This window comes from Anas platyrhynchos, chromosome 12, assembly GCF_047663525.1.
Source record: "Anas platyrhynchos isolate ZD024472 breed Pekin duck chromosome 12, IASCAAS_PekinDuck_T2T, whole genome shotgun sequence".
Lineage (NCBI taxonomy): Eukaryota > Metazoa > Chordata > Aves > Anseriformes > Anatidae > Anas > Anas platyrhynchos.
In genome coordinates this window covers 6102236-6123141 of record NC_092598.1, presented here as the reverse complement: position 1 = coordinate 6123141, position 20906 = coordinate 6102236, and the positions used below count along the sequence as shown (strand labels likewise).

At 43.4% G+C, this 20906-nt stretch overlaps 1 protein-coding gene across 2 annotated transcripts in view; it reads right to left on the bottom strand.

Annotated features, from left to right (window-relative positions):
- Positions 1-20906, bottom strand: part of MAF (MAF bZIP transcription factor) — a 177164-nt gene that overhangs the window by 646 nt on the left and 155612 nt on the right. The gene's annotated exons all lie outside the window — the stretch shown is intronic.

The following is a 20906-nucleotide window of genomic DNA, read 5'->3' as shown; positions in this document are numbered from 1 at the left end:
TGTGACTCCTCTATTTTTTATTGTGTGTGTGTGTGTATTTACAGCTAATCTGAGTTTAGTGGGAGCTCTCCTTACGTAGGCACTGTTTGGCCCCCTGTGCACATGAGGGTGGGGATTGGGGAAGGCTCTATCTGTGAAATTAAATCAAACCCCTTGGATTACCTGGAGTTTGTCTGGAATGAAAAAATGATTAACATCTGTCACCTGTGCAACAGCCTTCTCAAACGCATTATTTGTCCTTTTTGCAGAAAAAAAGGAGAATTACATTCATATACTAGTACAGCCAGCCCAGGACAGCAGAGCTTTGCACCAGCACCTGCCATTGCCAGATCAAGAATAAGTGGTCCTTAAACAACACCATGAGCCCTGCACCATGCCTCCCCACACATTTAAGGCCCCAGCCTTATGCTTCATTTAGGCAAACATTAATAACTAATAGTGAACACCCTGTCATTCCTTATTGCTGAAATGTTGCCTGCTTTTGTGAGAAGTCAGTAGTTAAAGAGATTGCCCACCTACCTTCAAAGAGGAGCTGGGAGATATTTTTCCTCCAAACGTGGTTCCCTCATTCAGTGTTATGAGGGAAAAGCATTTTTAATGTTGGCATAGTTTTGCATTAGTATGAAAGTAAGCTGCCCTGGGACATTGCTGAGTTGATCAGGTTCCATTGCTTCCTTGTTCTGGTTAATAAATATTTACTGACTGTAGTGTATTACTCCATCTAGAACTGAACTGTCACCATTTTCTCCAATTCAGATTAAAAACAAAACAAAACAAAAAACTCTCATGCACTCTTTCTTTCTCTCATTCCCTTCCTTTTTCTTTCTCCTATTTTTTTTCTCTCCCCTTCTCTGTTCCGTCTCTCATCTCCCACATTGAGAGAGCCAGCATGAAAAAAAACTTGTTTTTCTTTTTTTTCTTTTTTCATTTTCACTCCAAATAAAAAACGACACAAAGCTGCAGCACATTTGCTTCTATTAGAAACACTTGTGAAAATAATTTTTCACACACCCTCAGCTTGGTTTCAGCACAAGAGGGATGTGCAGGACATTAAAAAGGAAAAGCGATTGAAAAGAAACAGACTCCAAAACCTCCATTTTAATATCCTAGATGTGCCTAAGTCATTGGCTTTCAAATATATTTTGGTGTAAAATTTGGCACATTTACAGCCAGTCAGATTTATTTATTTGACTGGCTTACATTTTTCCAGTTGATTTACCTGAGGCAATGTCTGCGTGAATTACTCCACAACGCATTGACTCCACTGTTCATTAAAGGTAGTTAAGTGATCCTGTGTCTAATATTAAAGCAAACCCCATTAACCTTAACTAGTATCATATCAGCAAAACAAAAAGAACTGAATAAAGCAAAATAGATCATGTGTTATAGTTCTTGGAAAAGATCCAGCAAACTTGCATCAAGCTCCTAATAGTCCTAACAAGCACTTGCTAGTTATTCTCATAAAAATAGAAGGAGAGTGGATAGGGGCTCTGTCACTGATGGACCATCTTGTCCATGGTCTGCCCCTAAACTGCATGACTGATGGGACTTTTACATGCAAAACTGGATAGGAAGGGACCTGCAAACAACCATGCCAAGTGTTTACCTTTTTTTTTTTTTTTTTTTTTTTTTCATTTTCTTTTGGCATCTGGAAGACGAATTTCAGATATTCTCAGATCAGGTAGGTACTTTTATTAGAAAAAGTCTTTCCAGCAACACTGCAATAATTTGACTTATATCAAGGTTGAATAACTCCTTGTCAGGTGTTAAGCTCATGACCTTTCAAGCCAAACACACTTATACTAACCAGTTTACCATTGGAATGATCAATATCTTGTAAGTGAGAAAGTCTAGACAGATCTTATTTTGTCCTTTGGTATCACTTGTGGCTTTGGAATTGATCATTATATGTGGCTGGGGAAAAAATGCCTATACATTTCATGCTCCGTATTTATCTTGACAAGGTTCTCTAGGATTATATTTTCATAATCTGAATGGCAGTGGAACAGCTGCTCCAACTGTGCAAGCCCTTCTTATCAGGCTGAATTTAAGCTACGGTAATTACTTTCTCTCCTTATGTATTTCTTTTTTAAACAAGCATGTACTATACATTAAAAAGTATGGTTAAGGGTGGCAGGGGGGCATTCTGAGAGGTTTGGAAAATGCTGCTAAAATCTGACATATTTCTTTCCATACAGAGTGGCTGATTCAGGTTTGTATTTTATTCTAGATGTAAGCCCATGGCTGAGGGTGCACAGTCCCCAGAGCAGGATCCCCACCTATGCAGGGTATACGTCGCTTTATTTACAAACCCTTTAGAGTCAAGATGTCCTTAGTCTGGAGGCAGTTTAGGAAAACCAGATGAGCAGTTGGTAATGCCAATGCCTTGTAGATTGGTGGAAGTTTTCTTCCAGAGAGATCACAAATGTCTTTTCCTCCTTGTTTCCTAAGCAGCTGGGTTGATGCCCTCAGACTTTTGAATCTGTGGCTGGATTTCAGCACAATTTTGCCAAGGGGTAAAGGCCACAAAGACAATCAGCTGGAGCCCACCAAACATCCAAGTGGCCCACCTGAAACTCACCCAGAGATGGATATACCAATCTTCTCTTTCACCCCAAAAAAAGAACAGACCCAAACACAAGACCAATCCTATTCACATGGCTTTTCCCATCCTGCAAAACTTTAGTACCAGGCTGTGGCAGAATGGGACAGCATGTACAGAGCAGAACACCCAGCAAACACACTACCAGCTGCATCCTTCGACCTGTCCTGTTGGGGAGAGGCTGGCAAAGGCCAGCCCTAGCCCTGCGGAAGGAGCCGAGCCTCAGCCAGGTGCACAGCCCCTGCAGTGTCAGGGAGCTGTGCCAAAGCCAGGCACTAAGGCTGCCTGTGTGATGTGGTGATGGAAGGGCTTGATATACGGCAGCCAGCTGCGCGGCTGCTCGCTCATGTCCTTCGCTGTGGGACAGAGGCAACAGGAGAACAGGGATGTATCTCAGAGAGAAAGGATATGCTGCCTCTCTGCTGATTTTTTTACAGCACTAACTCTGTTATTTACTAGATGCCTGCTCTGTGCTGTGCATTTCCTTCTCCCCCCACCCCTGTTGCATTTGCAGAGTACTTTCCAACGGGTGTTTGGTGAATTAGCTCCATGCTTTAAAAGAGAAGATTGCTCTGGCAGAGAACAGCATAGTTGTAAAAGTGTCAAGGTGTTATGGATGTCCTGATGATAGAGCCCAGTTGTTATCTGCTGGGTAGTGAGGGAGGATAGCTAATGATGTGCAGCATGTAAACCGTTTGTTGCTCTAATCCATCTGTGTGGAGAGGAGTGAAAAAGAGGGGCAAAATCCTGGGAAAATTACTTGGACAGCTGGAGATAAAGTGTGTACTGATGGAGTCATCCAGAGGTAGCTGTCAACATGAGCTGTGTTTGCATATAATCCAAGCGATGCACAATGATTCCTTTCGGTATGTTTTTTATGGGGTTGGGAGGGGGGGGTTCATGTGTCTGCACACAGACCTTAATTGCTCTCCAGTATCTCTTACCAACTGGGCTCCAGTTTTAAGTGAGGAATGTGATTTTAATCAATTCATGCCTGGGTGGTGGAGAGAAGTACTACAAACAGACCAAAGCAAGACATACGGATCCCTTTGGAGGACCTGAATTAAACGAGAAGCAGTCATTTTATTAATTCTGCTGTGTTTTATAGACATTTTATATGGAACATTACCCATACAACTTCACTATCTAATTAAAAAGGGCTCTTATCAATTTGCTGGGCAGTTGCTTATGCAAAAAAAAAAAAAAAAAAAAAAAAAAAAGAGAGAGAGAGAGAAGAAATAACATTTTATATTTATATATATATATTTATTTTTTTGAACCCCAGCAAGTCATCTACCTTAAGGGGGTACAGAGCATCAAATACCAAATGAGACTGCTCTGGCTGGCAATCATCACCGTTGAAAGAACTGTTATAAAAACTAAACATTAGCCAATACTTTGGGAAGGAGGTTTGCCCTGTGTGCCGTGTTTGTATGGAAACCTTACGCAAGGCTGGTGCAGCATGCAGGATATGTGAGCATGACCTGAACTACAGTGGAGGTGCCTGGTCATGCAGCCACCCTTCTCCTTGTGCTGGCATTATCCTCCAGCAGCAGCGCTTTGAGCAGCTCCCTGCTGTTCCTGGTGGGGACTGGGAAATGCATACAGGGCTCATGGATGTGACCGTGCCAGGGAAGGGAGGCAAATGAAAGCTTTTTTGTGCCTGTGTCTTGTGTGTGGGCCATGGGATGCTCAGAGACTTACTGGTCCTGGCTCTGAGAGTCACATCAGCAGGTGAGACCTGGCTCAAAATTATGTTCTGCTTTTTCCAGACAGCCTGAAGGAAGGGGAAAAGCAATGGATATGGGTAGTGCCTTGCTGAATGCAGCCATCTGTGCTTTTCTGCCCCGTTTGTGTGCGGGATGCAGGTGAAGCCATCCCACCCTTGTGCAAAGGTTTCAGTACAAAAAACTGGGCAGTGGGACAGAATAAAAATATCTCCTGAACCCCTGCACCTCCATAAACCCTTGCTTTATGTGGCGTATTGGATTTTACAAGTACGGAGTCTGCTGGGAGCTGTCTGCCGAGCACACAGTTAGCAGTGATTGAACACCAGCGTTTGAGCATTTTGACTTAAATCCACTGTAAACTTCTGAGCGAACTGCTGGCCCGGGCCGGGTCTCTGGTGGGCGGCCGTCAGCCGTGCATCACAGCCCATGCAGCCCACGCAGCGCCCGGCCGGCGGCCGCGGGTCACAGTTCAAAAGAAGCCTGAAACTTCGCTTCAATGGCTCCTGAATTACCTCTCTCCTCCCAGGGAAGGCTTTATTGCTCTGCTTCTCCTCCCCTCCCAGCGCTGAGCTGGCGTGGCTGCAGGAGAGAGGAGCAAGGGAGCCGGTGCTGAGCCCCTCTCCCATGTACCCGGACTACAAACACACCAGGAGTATTTTCCTTCCAGCAAAGCTGCTCCTTTAATCTTTATGAGTAGGAGAAATTCATGCATTACAGAGGCACAAAAATGAGAAGGGAAGGGCGGGTGGGAATAGTTGCATTAGAATTAAGCGCCGTTTTTAATATGACAGCTGTCAGACTTATTGTGAAAAATATGGAGAAAGGCTCCCTTCAGAAATAATAGCGATGCAGCAAGGTTAGTTACAGCACGGTGAGTCCTGTCAACAGCCGCAATTAGAAGCTGTTTACCAGCAAGTGAAATAGCTCTGCAGCACGGGGCTGCACGGACAGCATGTGTTGTTCCAGCCCCAGCCGAGGGCTGCGAGGTAATCCTGCGCTGCTGGGATGGGTCCCCGCAACCACATCACTTTCCTAATGACACTATCGCCCAGCCGGGGATTAAGTGCTGCTTTGCAAGCAGTGAACGGTGTCACCAGGTTTAGGCTGCTAAAACAATTAAAGGGTCAATTTACGGCGCTTTGGTGAGAGGGGGTGAAGGGCAGGGGAGGGGGGGGGGGGACACAGCAGCGGAGCTATGATAACCAAGAGCTGTCAGGGAGCCGTATACTGCAGGGGCAAATATTTCTGTCAGCTCACTATTAGAAGGCATCCTTTGCTGCTGCAATTAAGCAGAGGGTGTCCCAGCTTGCTCATGCCCGTGCTGCCCCCAAACTCCCTTCCGCAGCGCCGCCAGCTGCGGGGCGTTATTTGCAAGCCACCGAGCGCTGGTAGTTGCGCTCCGACCACAAAATTAATTTCATTTATGCCTTCAGCCAGATTTCAAAGCCGGGCTCTGGAGACATGGGAGAAATTAATTTATTAAAAAGCAATAGCTTGATAATGCACATGATGATAGAATAAATGAATCTGTTCAATATCTTATAAAACAGTTGGCAATCACATAATAGAGCATTCATTGTCAATTTAGTAGCTTGTCTCATTATACTCTGCAAATAGTAGTAAAATGGTGTATTATTCATGAACCAACATGCTTTAATTACTTTTAGTGCACATTTATTTTTTCAAATGTAATATGAGTTAGATTCATCTATAACTGTAACCCAGCTTATGAATCCTGAAGCAGTAACACAGACTGGAAGAGACATTTTATGAGCACAGTAATCAGTTTCTGGGAAGTTTGTAACAATTCTATATGCTACAAAAGCATGTCCTAAAATGCCAGCCTCAGACATCATCCTAAAGTTGGATTATGGATGATAATAAGTATGATATTATTATTATCTGATAATATGATTAGTTGTAATTTTGTGTTTCATCATTTGCTTTTTTTTTTTTTTTTTTTCCCCTACCATAAAGCAAATCCCCAAAACTAATATTGTTTGTTTGCTGGCTTTACAAATCAAAATTATCTTGTTACCACTCTCTCCCTTCTTGGCTTTCCCATCCCACACTTTTCAACAGCTTGATTTGCTATGAAGGTCTCACATGCATACAGCCAAGGTCAGTGAAAGTCCACTGCTCTTTTCAATTAAAATGTTTGCAAGGATTTATAAGTAAGAAACTGATCTTGCCTATAATAACAGGTTTCCTAAATTCAGTCTTGCCACTACTAAGTATAATGTTGCAGCACATCGTTGATTTCTATGTACATAGAAAAAAGAGCACTGTAAAATAAGATGACTTAAAAATGCAATTAAAGTGTAAATCTTTACACCCATTAACATTTAGGGTCCATTAGATTACTTTGTCTTTTACAATATTAAATGCTAAGATGTTTTGCTTTTGTTCTATAACAGTATATTCTAGTTCTATTTATAATACAAATGTAATTTAGCTCCCAATAAATCTTGAGTTTAATTGGTTATTAAGTATGTGCTACCATGTCATAAATTTCAACCACAGAATTTCTTTTTCTTACCGTTCATCTCAATGGCATTGTATTCTGGGGTCAGAAACGGGGTTTCACGACGTGGTACAAACCATCACAAATACCTGGCCTGTGCAAGCATCCCCCCAAACGTCAGGGGCACGGCCCTAAAGCTGAGCCCTTTTGTGGGTGCTGTCAGGGTGACAGAGCTGGTTTGCATCCTCCTGGGAGCAAAACACAGCCTGGTGAATGCACAGCGGGGCTGCACCCATCGAGGTGAACTGCTACCCCAGCTTTGAGGTCAAATTTCTGCAGGGAATTTACGTGGTGCTGTGCCTAAGGGGAAATGTTTCTGCAGTGCACTCCTGTCTGCAGTGCATTGACTTTCCTTACAGCAAGAGGCACCCGTGTCTGGCCTCGCCATGGGGTCAGTCTCTCCTGGGCAGGAGCTCAGGCTGTGGCCTGACGAACAGCCAGCACTGTAGTTTTGGCGCTGATCAAGGTTGCAGAGGGTATAAATCAAGGCCGGATTTCACCCTCTTGTCCTTGATGTTATCTTCTGCTTTGAAAGATGTCCAAGACATGGCTGCACAATTATGACTCTTTTCCTCAGGCCTCAGTAAGCACAATTTAGACTAGTTTTTATTGGTCACCAAGGATGAGTTTCTAAGGTTTTTAGACTCAGGAACTGGGGTAATAGCATTGTGAGGGCATGGCCCAGTTTCCTTTGTAATCCTGATTTCGGTTCCCAGTAGTAACCTGAAGCCATGACTGCTTAATCCTTAACTCCTGCCACAATTAACACCTCACATTCAGGAGGGTTTCTCCGAGATGCGATGCGGAAGGCAATTTGTCCCCAGATAGGTCTCTTTACTAAATGGGGTGGGATACTGTGCAGCTTGGGTCAAATGCATGCACGGGGCACTAGGGCAGCGGCTCCGCCAGCCTGGATGTGGGGCGAGTGCCTCGCAATTAGCGCTAGCACACAAACTCATCAGCTACTAATGAACTATTTGAGCAATTCTGCAGGTATTTATATAAGGCTGAGACAGCATCCTCAGCTGAACAACCGCCCTCACCCATGTATTCCCAGGGAAGCTGTAACAGAAGTGAAATTTCTTTATGTAATTGCAGCCAAGGCTTAGGGACCTTCTTCTTTCTGCCACTGCTGCTGTGCCCGTATGCCTGACCATACATAGCAGAGCTCATGGAGTGTTTGGAGGATTTTTCCTGTTTGTTAGCCCAAGAGAGTTGGTTTCACTGCCTTAAGTCCACTGAAGGCACTGAATGTGTTTACCCCAAAACTCGGGCACTGCTGAAGAGTGGCATGCACCAGGGAGAGCTGAGTAAGGCTTAGATTTAAGATTTAAAGTGAATTAAAGATTTCTTTACACGTGCTTATTATTTCACTCTGTAAATTGCACATGGACCACTTGAATCTGGCAGACTTTAACACACAATATAAACACCTTAATTTTTCTTTAAAATAAATTAAAACAGAAAACCTCATCCAGGATGATCAGCTGAACTACACTTCAGACAACTGTTATAGGCAAATTGGTCAGTCAGTCATCCAAACATTTGTTTCAGTTCTATGAGCAGGTAGAAATTACAAAAAAATAAAAAAATATATCTTTTTTTTTTCCAGAGCACCAGCCACAGTTTTTGCCTCAGTGGTCTTATTGGCTGATTAATCCATATGTTTACTGCACTTTGAATGAAATACAATAGTTCCACCTGAATAACCTGATTAGTCTTAATTTCCTAATTTTTATATTAGTTCCCTGGTTTTTGAACCCTTTGGCAATTTACGATACTCAAATACTTTCCCCAGTTGCAGAGCAATTGTTCACGTGAATGCCATTACTCCTGAACGTGAGGCTAATGGCATCTTTTGTACAGCTATAGGTTCACAGACACATGATGTCCCTTCCCCTCTCCCTTTAAATATATACATATGCATGTATATACATGTACAAATGTGTACCTATATACATACCTCACGCATAGTCATATAAACACACACTTTAAAATGTTTTTGTGTCCCCCCTCCCCCCGTGTCAGCATTTTGAATCCCCTGGAATCAGAGAATTGCTGAATCACTTGGACATAATTCTGGGCTTGACCCTTTCCTACCCTGGCAGCTGCTCTGGCTGCCTACAGCCAGTGCTTTTAGTGCTTTCTGCTCTGCCCCCCCGTCATTATGCATGCCGCCTGAAGCCACTCCAACATTTCTTTCTTCAGATGAGGAGAGAAACAAAATGAAGAAATTCAGTTCATTGTGCTTTGTCTCCAATTTTTTTTTTCTCACTCTCATCCATTTTTATCGGGTTCCCACTTGGCTGATTAGTTATTTCAGACATTAGATTTAGCACAGAAATTTAAATTCTTCTATCACATATACTTTTCATGGTGACAATATATATTTCTCACAGAGAACAAATCTAAAACATACTTCTTTTTGCAGTTTTCCAAGTCCAAGAAGGACTTGAATATTATTAATACAATTGTAACAAGGAAAATAAAGTGTTATTCAGAACTTAAGCTGAGCATAGATCATATCATATACTTAGTACTGAATCTGTTTGCTTTGAAGCTTCAGTTCATGTATGTGGACTTGAGATAATAAAAAAGGGATTTCCCAAATATGCCCTAAAACAACCCATTTGTTGTTTAATCTGCAACCACAGTTAACTTTCTGGAATCACATTTATGGCCATCATGAAATGTATTTGCAAGCCACTTCCTTAAAGTCTATGCTTCATGTATATTATTGGACATTTTCATAGGTTATTAAGATAGATATAAAATACAAACAAAAAGTCTTATAAACCACTAGTAGTTAGGAAGATTAAGGTTTCAGCTTTTGTTGACTGCAGTAAGCAACAACTTTTGCTTTCTGAATTTTGGAAATCTGAATGCATCTGCAAAAAAAAGTTGAAGCAAACAAAAACCTTGATAATGCTAGAAACCGCTTCACTTGCTCTGAAGTGCTCACTGAAGTAACAAGAATATCTTCCAGTCCTCCTTAAAATGAGCTCTTGGCTCCTGATAATCTGTTAACATATTTGATATACTTTCCCCAATGACCCTGGATGCGTCTAGAGGTCGATGCTCCAGTGTTCCTGGCTATCTTTATTGTCCCTCACTCACTTTCTCTCCAAGCTTCTTCCTCCTTGCCAACAAAAATATTTCTAGCCCTTCTATCTCCAGCAACTTGCTCTATCACTGCATAACAGATGGACAGGACAGTCTTTTCTGCAAAGGAGCAGGACCCAGTGCTTCTGCTGGTTGGCAATGGTCTGGGTGAGTGCGCTAAAGCCATCACAGACTAAACATAAGAGTTGCAGAGAACAAGAGAGCACCTTAAAACTCTTCATGATGAGGGTCTGCAAGGGAATTTAGTAAAAGAGCCATGTGAGCAAACATTTACACTGGAAAAGCCTCTCACCCATCTGGGAAGCTGGGAGCATTCTGCTGGGGGAGGTTTTTGTTTGCCTTGCACAGAGGCAGGTGTTTCTGAGGGCACTGCTGAGCCCCATCCTCGGCATCACCCACCCAGCAGCACATCTCGAGCTCCACCAGAGCTTCTCTCAGGTATGTTTGTTCCCTGTGGCCTTCTTGGTATTGCAGCCCTTGGCTTCTACGGCTGAAATCTTATCTCACTTTGCTGCTTCTAGCAGTGGGGCCATCTCTCCTCGCTGAGAGGCTGCTCTGTTTGCCAATGTGGACCCCAGGCCCTCCTCCATCCATCGGCACAGCTGGGCTTTCTCCTGCCGTTCTGCTGTCACTACCTCTGAAGCTGCCACTTACGCCTAAAACCGAGCATATGCCATCAATGAGCCTCTCATATTCATTGATCTTCCTGAACACATCAACCTGTCTCTCTAAATCTGCTCTCTGATTTTTCAAGTAATAGAAAGAATCTCTCTGGATAACCACATAATCATCTCCTTTTGGCTCCTGGTCAGGCTGCCTTGCTCCTTCTTGCTCTCTCTCTCTCTTTTCTGAATGGGGAAGGTGATGAAAAAGCAGCCTTCCCATTTCAGCCTTCTGCAAGGCACCCTGGGTGCCCCACCAGACCCTCTTGGCTTCCGCCTCTTTGAAGAGGAGTGAATAATATCCTTCCGAGTTTCTATTATCTGCAGACTCCCAATTAACTCCCAGTAACCAGAGCTAAAACTCTGGCTTTGGTGAAATCTGCAGTAAATCAGGCTTGGGAAGCCCAGGGTATTTTCACAGATAAACCTGATGGCATGTTAGGGACACAGGGCAGGTGGAGATGGCAGGTATTACAGTCATCATCAGGGCCCAGGCACCCGTGGAGTAACTCTGAAAAGCTGTGGGATTGCAGGCTAATTATTATATAATTATATAATTATATATAGCTATTTACATGAGGGGAAGAGGTCAAATTTAGCACATTATCATAAAATCACAAATCAGGAGCTTTATTTTAAAATCTTTGACTGTGTGGCCTTTGATCTTTGAACTGTTTGGTAACTTCAAGCATCATTACCCCATAATGTGCCAGAATGTGCAATTAGTGCAAGAACAATTACATACAGTATGATACTTGTAACATGTTTAATACACCGGCCTGTGAATTTATATGCTCTGAATAATAATGAAATCCAGGTTTAATTATTGATTTAAAAAAAAAAAAATGCTTTTAATATTCCGTTACTGATGCAGCTAAACATCAAACAGTGTAAATATAACATGAAACTGTACAGCTATTAGGCTAAAATGTGACGTTATCCATCCATCTTTGCTTTTTCCATTGCACCTACCAGCATAGCATGTAAGTGATATGATTTATTTATTTTGCTTATTTAGAATTAAATAATAAATAAAAAGCCTCCTACACAAGGCTGTAGAAACCCTGCCGCACCATTAATAATGCGACGCAACCCTGGTCTCATTAACAGGAGCCTTTCAGCAGGAATTCATCCAAGTCACCTCCAGAAGTGCCTTTCTGAGCCAGGGAGCAGCCCTGCAGCCCTCTCCAGACCAGGTGGGAAATGCCCTCGGGGGAGTTGCCTCTGACCCAGGTGGGGTCCCTGTCCCTGGGGATGCAGCACTGGGCTAGACACTGCTACTCCTTGCAAAGGCTTGCTCTGAGCAGTCACTATCCCTCCCCAGCCATGCAGACCTCACAGCATTTATTTAATTTATTCACTTTCACTGACCCTATGCAGCAAAGCATTTCAGCATGGGCTTGACCATGTGCGTGTGAGTGTTTTTACAGCCTGACTCGGATTATTTATGGGCTTGATGCTAAGCACATGGGAAGACGCTTTTCTAGGTTGCTGCCACGGTGCTCAGCATGGACTGGGATTTGATGTCTCACAGTGAATTGTGTGTATAAGAGAAAGTGGACGCCTTTATTTTCATCTGTCTGTCTATCTAGGTATAAAATTGTCAAATTGTCACCAACTCTTTTTTTTTTTTTTCATATGGTATTTTACTGTTGTTTGTCACAGCCAGCAAAATAACTGAACAGATAACTTCTCAAGTGAAATGAAATGGAAATAGCATCTGTCTACAAAAATCAATTTAGAAACTACCTATATATTTTTGGACTCTGACAATGGGTATTTCCAAAACCGTGCCTTATAAAATACTTTGAGTGTAAAAAGATGAAGAAGGAAAAAAAACAAACAACTTTGAGTGTGAAAAGAAGGAAAAAAAAAAAAGGACGTGAGCTATCAGCCATCAATCATAAAAACTCACTCAGACTCAGATGCATGAGCCAAAATGAACTTCAGCTTGAAATGGATGTGAGACAGGCTACGTTGTCTGATTTGCTTGGGTTACTTCATTATTAATCTCTTTGCTTCCATTTACTTTAATGATCATAGCCAAGAAAGTCTCTTTTATGAAGACTACTTTTTTTTTTTTTTTAAGAACTACCTTTAAGAACCACAGCTGAAACCCACACTGCACTGTTTTTCTTCATGACTACAAACAGTAGGGCTGTTCTTACAACTGCTCTGGCTGTAGGTAAAGCACGTGTCAATGCCACGACCCGTTAGAGAGAGGACCTGGGCTCTGCAGCATCATCAGTGGGCACCCCTTTCCAACCACCACACCATGAGACAAGCCTGAGGTGGATAAGGGAGAGGGTAAGAAACAGAGTTTATTGAAACAGATGCTGAGCTGACGGGTCTAGCTTTCATGTCTAGGAAGGTGGAGGACAGAGATTTGCTTCAAACTTGCTTTGTGCCATTGCTGCATCCGCTCCTTCAGCACAGCTGCCTCCTCCTTGTGGCCTGTCCCATACCCCCCCGCAAATAAAACTCTGGCAGTGGAGTGATTTTCCTAAATGAGATACACCTAATTAGTAGCTAGTCATAGACTTGCTGATCAGGCAGATTTTCAGCCCTTTGTTTATTACCTGGCATATGCATCCGTAGCGCATTTTTACAAGTAAATATACACATTTCATTAAAAACATCGTCTCCACTGCTGCTTCCATTGCTTTGTTCTGTAAAAGACCCTTGAAAGTATTCTTATTTATTCCCTCTGCCAAAGGAGAGAAAAAAAATCACTACCATTATTATATTAATGCAATTTCAACTAGTTAATGAATGATTCACTGCTGTTATATTTTTAATCTGAGGCGAGTCCTCACAGCAATGGGGCAAAGCATCACAGCACTTTATGATCAGCGGGAGCATCGTCCAGTCTGACTGTGTTATGGTACAAGCTGCACTCCCATAGAAAAGCTAGGTAAATGCCCTTCCCAAAGTAATGCCATAATTCACTTCTAGAGACACAAGTGTGAGTTTCATCAGGCAGCAGTATCTGGAGAAAGTGTACTAGTGTACTGGAGCCACTTGCACCAGCTAAAGCCACCACAAAAGGACGGCCCTGATGGGAACAGCTGCACCGAAGGGAATCGGTGGAGCAGGACTCTTCAGCAGTGGGAAATGTCTGTGTTTGGGGGTTGAGAACTGCTGTTGTTATGCTAGGATGAAAAGAAAGAAACAGATTTATGGCCAGCTGTTGAAAGGCAGGAGGCAGCTTTTGTGGGGGCAGCAGGACAGGGAAGGCAGCCCCGTGGCGATGGATCGCTGCGTACAGGGCAGAAGAGATGGTCAACACATGGGTGAGGCAGCTAAAGGTGAAGAGTAAATGCAATTTATCACGTCTTAGCCATTAGTTTTGCAGCAAAGTACATGGCAGTTATAACCAGGCATCTGTATGCATAAGGGAGTGTAAAAAGTTTTGGTAAATACTAAATTATAAAGAAACTCAAGATTTGCTCAGGTTTTAATTATATCAGATAGAAAGAGCTAGATGAATGCTTTAGCTATTTTACAGATTTATACTTCATTTTATTTTATTTTGGATCATGGCTCTGGCAAAGCCTTCCAACAGAGCCTTCTGCTCCTAAGAAGCTCAACAGCCTGCCTAGCATACTTCACATATACCACACGCAGCATCTTACAGCCTCAGACTGACAAGCTCCCGTAAAGGGACGGGCTCATTTAAGAACAGACCATTAGACACAAACATCAGGAAAAGCGGGAGGAAGAGAAATAGTTTGTTTTAAGTATTGCTAAGCACCATCCCTGATTACGAAGGAAGCGCCTACAAGCCACCAGCTGAAATTGCAGCCCTACCATTTGGTGCTCGGTTTTGTAGGTTTTAACTGAGCATTAACATTCATTGCGTAATTGAACACCTCGTTCACTTCATTAGCTGGTGACTGTGCAGTGCTGTCAGCGTGCAAAGCGCCAGCCAGGTGCTAAGGATTATAATTATTTGTTTCTTCCCCAGCATTTAAACTGATGGTGATTCCTGATGATGGCAATGACAGCAGCGTGCTTTGGGTAGGAATGACGGGCCGTGATGTCAGGAGGCACTGCATGTAAGAATGCATATGACCATGACAGGAGCATCATGTGTGGCCCAGAGAGACATTTCCTATTGCTGGGTGATGCAGTGCTTTTCTTTGCCCTCCTCTAGAAGAAGGACCCTCCTTCAATGCACCCCTCCAGGACTTGCCTGGTATTGCTCGCCCCCCTCCTCCCCTGCTGCCAGTTTTATTGCTTGGCAGAGCCCAGTGAACTACAGCAGTTATGCACACCCCAGCTCAGCACCGTGTCTCCTTTGTGATCATGCTTATTGAAGCAAGACCAACCCTGGACCTCTCCAGAGCCCTGGCTGCTTTGTTATCTGGGGTTTTGGGGAAGCTTGGAGCAGTCCCACAGAGCTGCTGACCCCCATGTGGGCAAAGCATACATATAAAGACAAAGCAGCACAATAACCCACAATAACCTTCTGTTTCATCACCACATACCCTGTAGGGCCTGACCACATCGCTGAAAATCACCAAGAGGACAGGCTGGCACTGGCAGCTGCGTGCATCTTGCTTTGTATGATAGGGCGTCTGTCTGGCTCCACCTTTGCCTTTGCCACCAGCTGCCTAGGTGACCTCGTTCACTTTGCTGCGTCTCATGTTTATTTATTTATTTATTTGTTTGTTTGTTTATTTATGGGGTGAGGGAGAGGAGGGGAAGCCTGTGAGGATGAGCTGGTGGAAGGAGGTTGTTTATGAGGAAAAGCCCGCTATGCCCCATCCCTGGAGCAGCTGAGCATCACGATGAACGCGGAGAAGGCCACATTTGCCGTCTGGAAACACCAGTGATGAAAACTGTGGTGGCCCTCACTTGCTTTCTTTCATCTCCCACAGGTTAACCGCAGAGGCAATGAGGAGCTATGAAATCTGTGCCCTACTCTTCTCCAGACTAGCTCGTTACAGCAGTGGGGTTCAAAGGGTTCAGCTGTAGGAAGCTGGCTTTTGAGCCATTTCAATGCCCTGATTGTCAAAGCCCAAAGCCCAGCCACGTCCTGTCCCCACCGCAGGGCTGTTGCTCCCCCAGTACCCCAAACCACCACCCGTACTACCAGCAAAGTCTTTGCTCCAGGAGCTTGGTGATGTTACTTGACCTGTCTCCTTCACAGGGAGTATCCAAAATATGCAGATCTTGGAATTTTCCTCTCGTCTTTATTTGTGTTTAACTTAGATGCTGACCCAAAGAGTGCTAATTATCTGGATGCAAAACCAAGCTTAAAAAATGATAATGAGTTTACTGATTATCAGGTATGAAAATAAGGTCAGTCGAAAACATATCAGTGCTTTAATTAAACCTCAGTGAACTTCAGAGAGCGAGATGGAATGACTATTAATGGCTCCTATTTTTGCTAAACTTCCCTTCTGTGGCCTGTTACTTCAAGAGAGGGACTGTCCCCGTTTGTCACACTTCCGTTCATGTAAATTGCCTGAGCGAGACCAGCACTCACTCACCTAAAAAGCTCTGCAGGATGGAGGGAAGGTAGTCAGTCTGTTCCTTGTGCCCACAGACAGACCTACTTTTTATTTTAGGGCAAGCTATTGTCAGTCAGCAGCATGTCTTTGATTTTTTTTGCTTCTGCACATTGATTTACTTTGCATACACAATGTCTCGCTCCACGCAGCTTATTTGTATTTTTGTCCAGGCTGCAAGTAACGTTACCAAACTGATAACAGCGTGCTTCTGTTGCAGGCGAATTTAAGAGCATAGGAACTGCCAGGCTGGATCAGAGTAATGGTTCATGCAGTCCAGCTGCTGGTTTCTGACCAGACCACGTACAAATGCCCAGAGGGATGTGGAGGGAAGAGGGACAAGGAGCAGTGCTGGAGGGAATGGCTCTTCCTCCAAAAACCTTCTTGCCTTGTAGGAATGGTCCTTCTGGGATGTCCTGAGTTGGAGGCCACATCCCAAACATTGCCTTTAATATCCCACATGAATTTCACCAAGTCATCTTTGAACCTGTACAGACTCCTGACTTTCTGTGCCAATGTGCAGGTTAGAATTACTTCCTCTTCCTCTCTTCCTCTTTTTTTTTTTTTTTTTTTTCTTTTTAGGAACCTAGCATACACACCAGCAACACAACAAGTGAATCTGGGGTTTTTCTTTTGCTTTTTCTTTTCTCAGTTCCTCTCCTAATAATTCCAAAACTCTGGTAGAAGACCAAGCAGCTCTGGCTTCTCCTCTGAGCTTGGAGGTGAGGGCCACAACAGGAGAGCTGTCTGCAGAGATGAGCCCTATTTCTAGTGTTGCCATAGTAGTATTTTCAGGTATTTCTAACTGTCTAATGTTTGTTCAACCTCTGCCTGTCAGTGAGCATATCCTCCGTGATGACATATCTGTAATCTGTAATTTACCCACACTTGCAAAATACCCAAACCATCACTGCAAATGGCAAGCAGTTGGCTGAGACCACCAATAGGTCACTAGTTAGGACTGGCACGTAAAGGTTGAATTTATTTGGTTTACAGAGAACTCGATCTCTTCTCAGTCTCTTCTCTGGCCTCTATGCAATCATTTACCTTTAGAAAAGTAGGTGTAAAGCACTCCTTTCTGTCTGGTAGCATTCTCAAGTGACTTTTTTTTCAAACAGTAACTAGCACAGGTGTGGGGAAAAGACATATCTATGTCTACGTTCTGTGAAAGGTTAAAAAATTCTCATACATATTAGGAAGTGAACTAAACTGGAGTAACTCCCTGAAACCACACACCACACCATTAGTCCATTATGGAAACATGCACTGAGTAGCTTTTTAGGAGCAGACTCTTTTTTTGTTTCCCTTTTGTTTCCCCCCCCCCCCCCCCCCTTTTTTTTCTTCTTTCCCATTCAGCAAGTTAATCTGCAAGTGTATTTACAATATTGCATGTTAAACATGAAGCTACAATAACAAATTCGTAGTACTGGAGTGATAATTAATGTGCAAGAGCAAGAGACTCTTCTCCAGCCTAAGTACCATGATGAACAAAAATAAAGGCAGGGCACCCAAAGGGATTAGGTTGTAATAAAGAGTGTTTTTGCTCAAATATGTATCAACCTCCTTGGAAACCTGGTTTTCTCTTCCTTGGATCACACCAAAGGAAAGTATCTGTCTGTTAAAGCTGCTGGAGCACGTGAAACTCAGGTGAAACCAGCCTCAGAGGTGGATCCAAATGTGCTCTGTGCCAAGTCAACAGAGCAGAGCTGTTTTAATGGTGCTGTAGCATTTTGCATCTATTTTCCTGCCGTATGATTCTCAGGAGGCAATTCCCTGACAGACATAAGGTGGGTGGCAGCAGCTAAGCCCAGATCCCCTGGCCATAGGGATAGGGAGGCAGGAGCCTACGAGGGCACAGGGACATGCTGCCGTTTGCCACCCACAAAGATGACACCAAGCTCTGAGAAATCATGCTTAGGTGTCTCAAACTGGGCAGCAAGAGTCAATGGAAACTTTTGACCTTCGCTGCTCCGTGCCTCATTTCCTCATCTGTACAGTGGGGCCGATGTTTCCTCCTCTCGCAGGAACGTGAAACATGTTCATGGGTGTCTGCAGAGCCTGTGCGTGCAGTGGAGAAGGCAGCCCGAAAACGCCAAGGAGGAAGCACATCACTTGGTGCGCACAGCAGTGTCTGAGGCCTTTCTATATAAGGTCTGCAGCTACTTGCGGAGTGGGACGGATGACAAGAAATGCCAAGTGACTGTGTGCACTCTGCATGAAGCAACAATCCTGTGACTGGTGGTGATGCAAACACAGGCTGATGTGTCTACGAAAAACAAATTGCAGTCTTCTAAAAAAGCGAAAGAGAGGCATTTAAGCCTTTCAGTTTGCTACACTGATGTTCTTTTTATTAGTAGTAGTATTTTTTTTTATTATTTTTTTTATTTCCAGATATCGTATATGAAATATGTGTTGGCATCTTCAGGGCAAAGGGACCTTCCAGTATCCACCACACCTCCATATCCATCCCAGTACCACACACAGAAGATTTGCTTCGCAGTTCTTGCATGTGACTTATGATATTGTCAAGAACTGTAGCATTTTTTCAGAAGCAAAGGTGCAGTCAGCCTCCTTGTGCAGTCTTCACAGGGTGAGAGTCCATCCCTTGGTAACATAACCCATGGAAAATCACCTTCCTTATTAAAGGTCTTTTCCTTGTTTTTATTTTGAACTTTCCTAACTTCTCTTCTCTTTTTCAGCTCAACCAAAGGTATTAGATCTCCTGGCAGCTGTAATAGTTGAACATGCAGAGGGTAACCTTCCTACAGCACAGAACTGAGCCTAAGAAGTATTAAGTGCCTTCAAGGTCCACTAAAATCAACGGGATTGAAGAGTGCCATATCCTTGAAGGGCTAGGCCCCAGGGGACTGAGTCTTCTGGGATTTACTGATTCTGAAGACGGGCAAAATAAAATATTTAAAGCAGCCTGACATGCACATGCTAAATTCTTTTCTTTTGTGCTGAAACATAATTTTTTTAATGCGCCCTGAGCATGCTGTGAAAGCAGTCTTCCTACATGTTTCCTTGGTGAGGAGTGTTTGCTATCTGTGTTAATCAGTCACAAACACTGTGACGGATATGGCCCCAAAGCAGATTAGATTTAGATTTTATAACTTTTTTTTTTTTTTTTTTAATAAGATAGAATTGTATGTGGTGAAAAAGTCTATCAGGTACCTCTGATGGGAAAGGGTTACTATAGGGACACACATCAGCGGTATGTACTTTACATTCTTAGTTCATTGGTTTCTACAGCACTTCTCGTTCACAGTAATGTGAGGCAGTTAATATGGGAACCTGAACACCGTTGGACTGATAAGCCTTCATACTCACTTGCAAAAGTAATTTTCAGTAATCTTTGAGGGGAAAAATTGCATTTAGTGGGAAAAAAAAAAAAAAGTTTAAAAAAATGCTAAGCCATTCATGCATCCTATTTTATTGAGTGTGCAAGTAATAGACTATGCAGAAATTGAACTTTTGATCCATTAGGCTGTGCATAAGGACAAACTGCTGCTGAGCTATTGTGAGAAAGTTAGGCTTCCAAATATAAAAATTTCACAGTATTTTCCCAAAATTTTGTTTGACAATGAGACGCCAGTATCATCATTGAAATACAAACCTCATCAGGAAGGCTGGGACCAACAGGCAACCACGCCAAGTTGTTTCCCATCTGGTCAGTACTGGTTCTGCTCTCACATATCCCACTCCAGCTGCCACAAAACTAGTCATCTTAAGGGTAACTTTTTTGCCATTATTGTGCAAGACAACAGTAACATCCTTTCCTAAATGCTTAATGAACAGAACTGTCTGTGTACACTTTGCTCTGACAATTACTTCATAGTCCAAGCCAGGCCAGGCAAAATAGAAAGTTTCCAAACCATTTTAATTTTCTTGACAGAAAGATGGTTTGGTTCCCAAACAAGCCTAATCAACCTCTATTTCTTTTAACTCCCCAGCCCTCATGCGATCAGTACAACCATGCCTGATTAGCCACTGCCTTTCCCACAATAAAAATGTCTGAGCATTGGGTGACTGGCTTTCCTGCTGCTAGAGGTGGACTTTGCAGGGCTAAGTTTGGAGAACACCGTCAACAGAGACACACATGAACCTCATGTTGTATCTCAGCCCTGAGCCTGCAGGAGATGATGGAAAGTTGTACACCCCATGCAAACCATGCCATGTTGCACCTCCTACCTGGACCTTCAGCATCTCCTCCCCATCACAATGGGTCTGGAAACCCGGCACAGTGGCAAGGCTGAAGCAGTAGGGTACGTAGGACTATTTGCTGTTATTCTTGGCGTTTGTGCCTAAACACTTCAGACTCCTGAGCCCAGTATTGCAACTGTAATAATAGCAACACCTAAACCGCTTTTAAACCTAGCAAGGGCAGGAGGCCGGGAGGGAAGCCAGGGAAGGAGCAGTCAAACAAGCCCTGAAGGTACCTGGGAGGGAAGGAGGCTGCACTGGTGAACGCCACAGCCCCAGGCAGAAGCATCCCAGAGGGGTTGTGGCACTCCAGAAGAAAACATGCAGGATGTCTGAGAAGTAGGTAACAGTGGCAGAGCTTGCACCTAATGTTGTGAACATGATCCTGAAACAAAAAGGGATCTGGAGCACACTGAAAGCCCTGGCTTTGCATATTTGAAATAAGTCATTATTCAGGCTTTCCAGCTCCCAGTCTCTCAGAATTGTGCTCAAAGAAAAGCCTTTGCACTAATCCTCCTCCTCAATCATTATGCAATATTGCTTAGG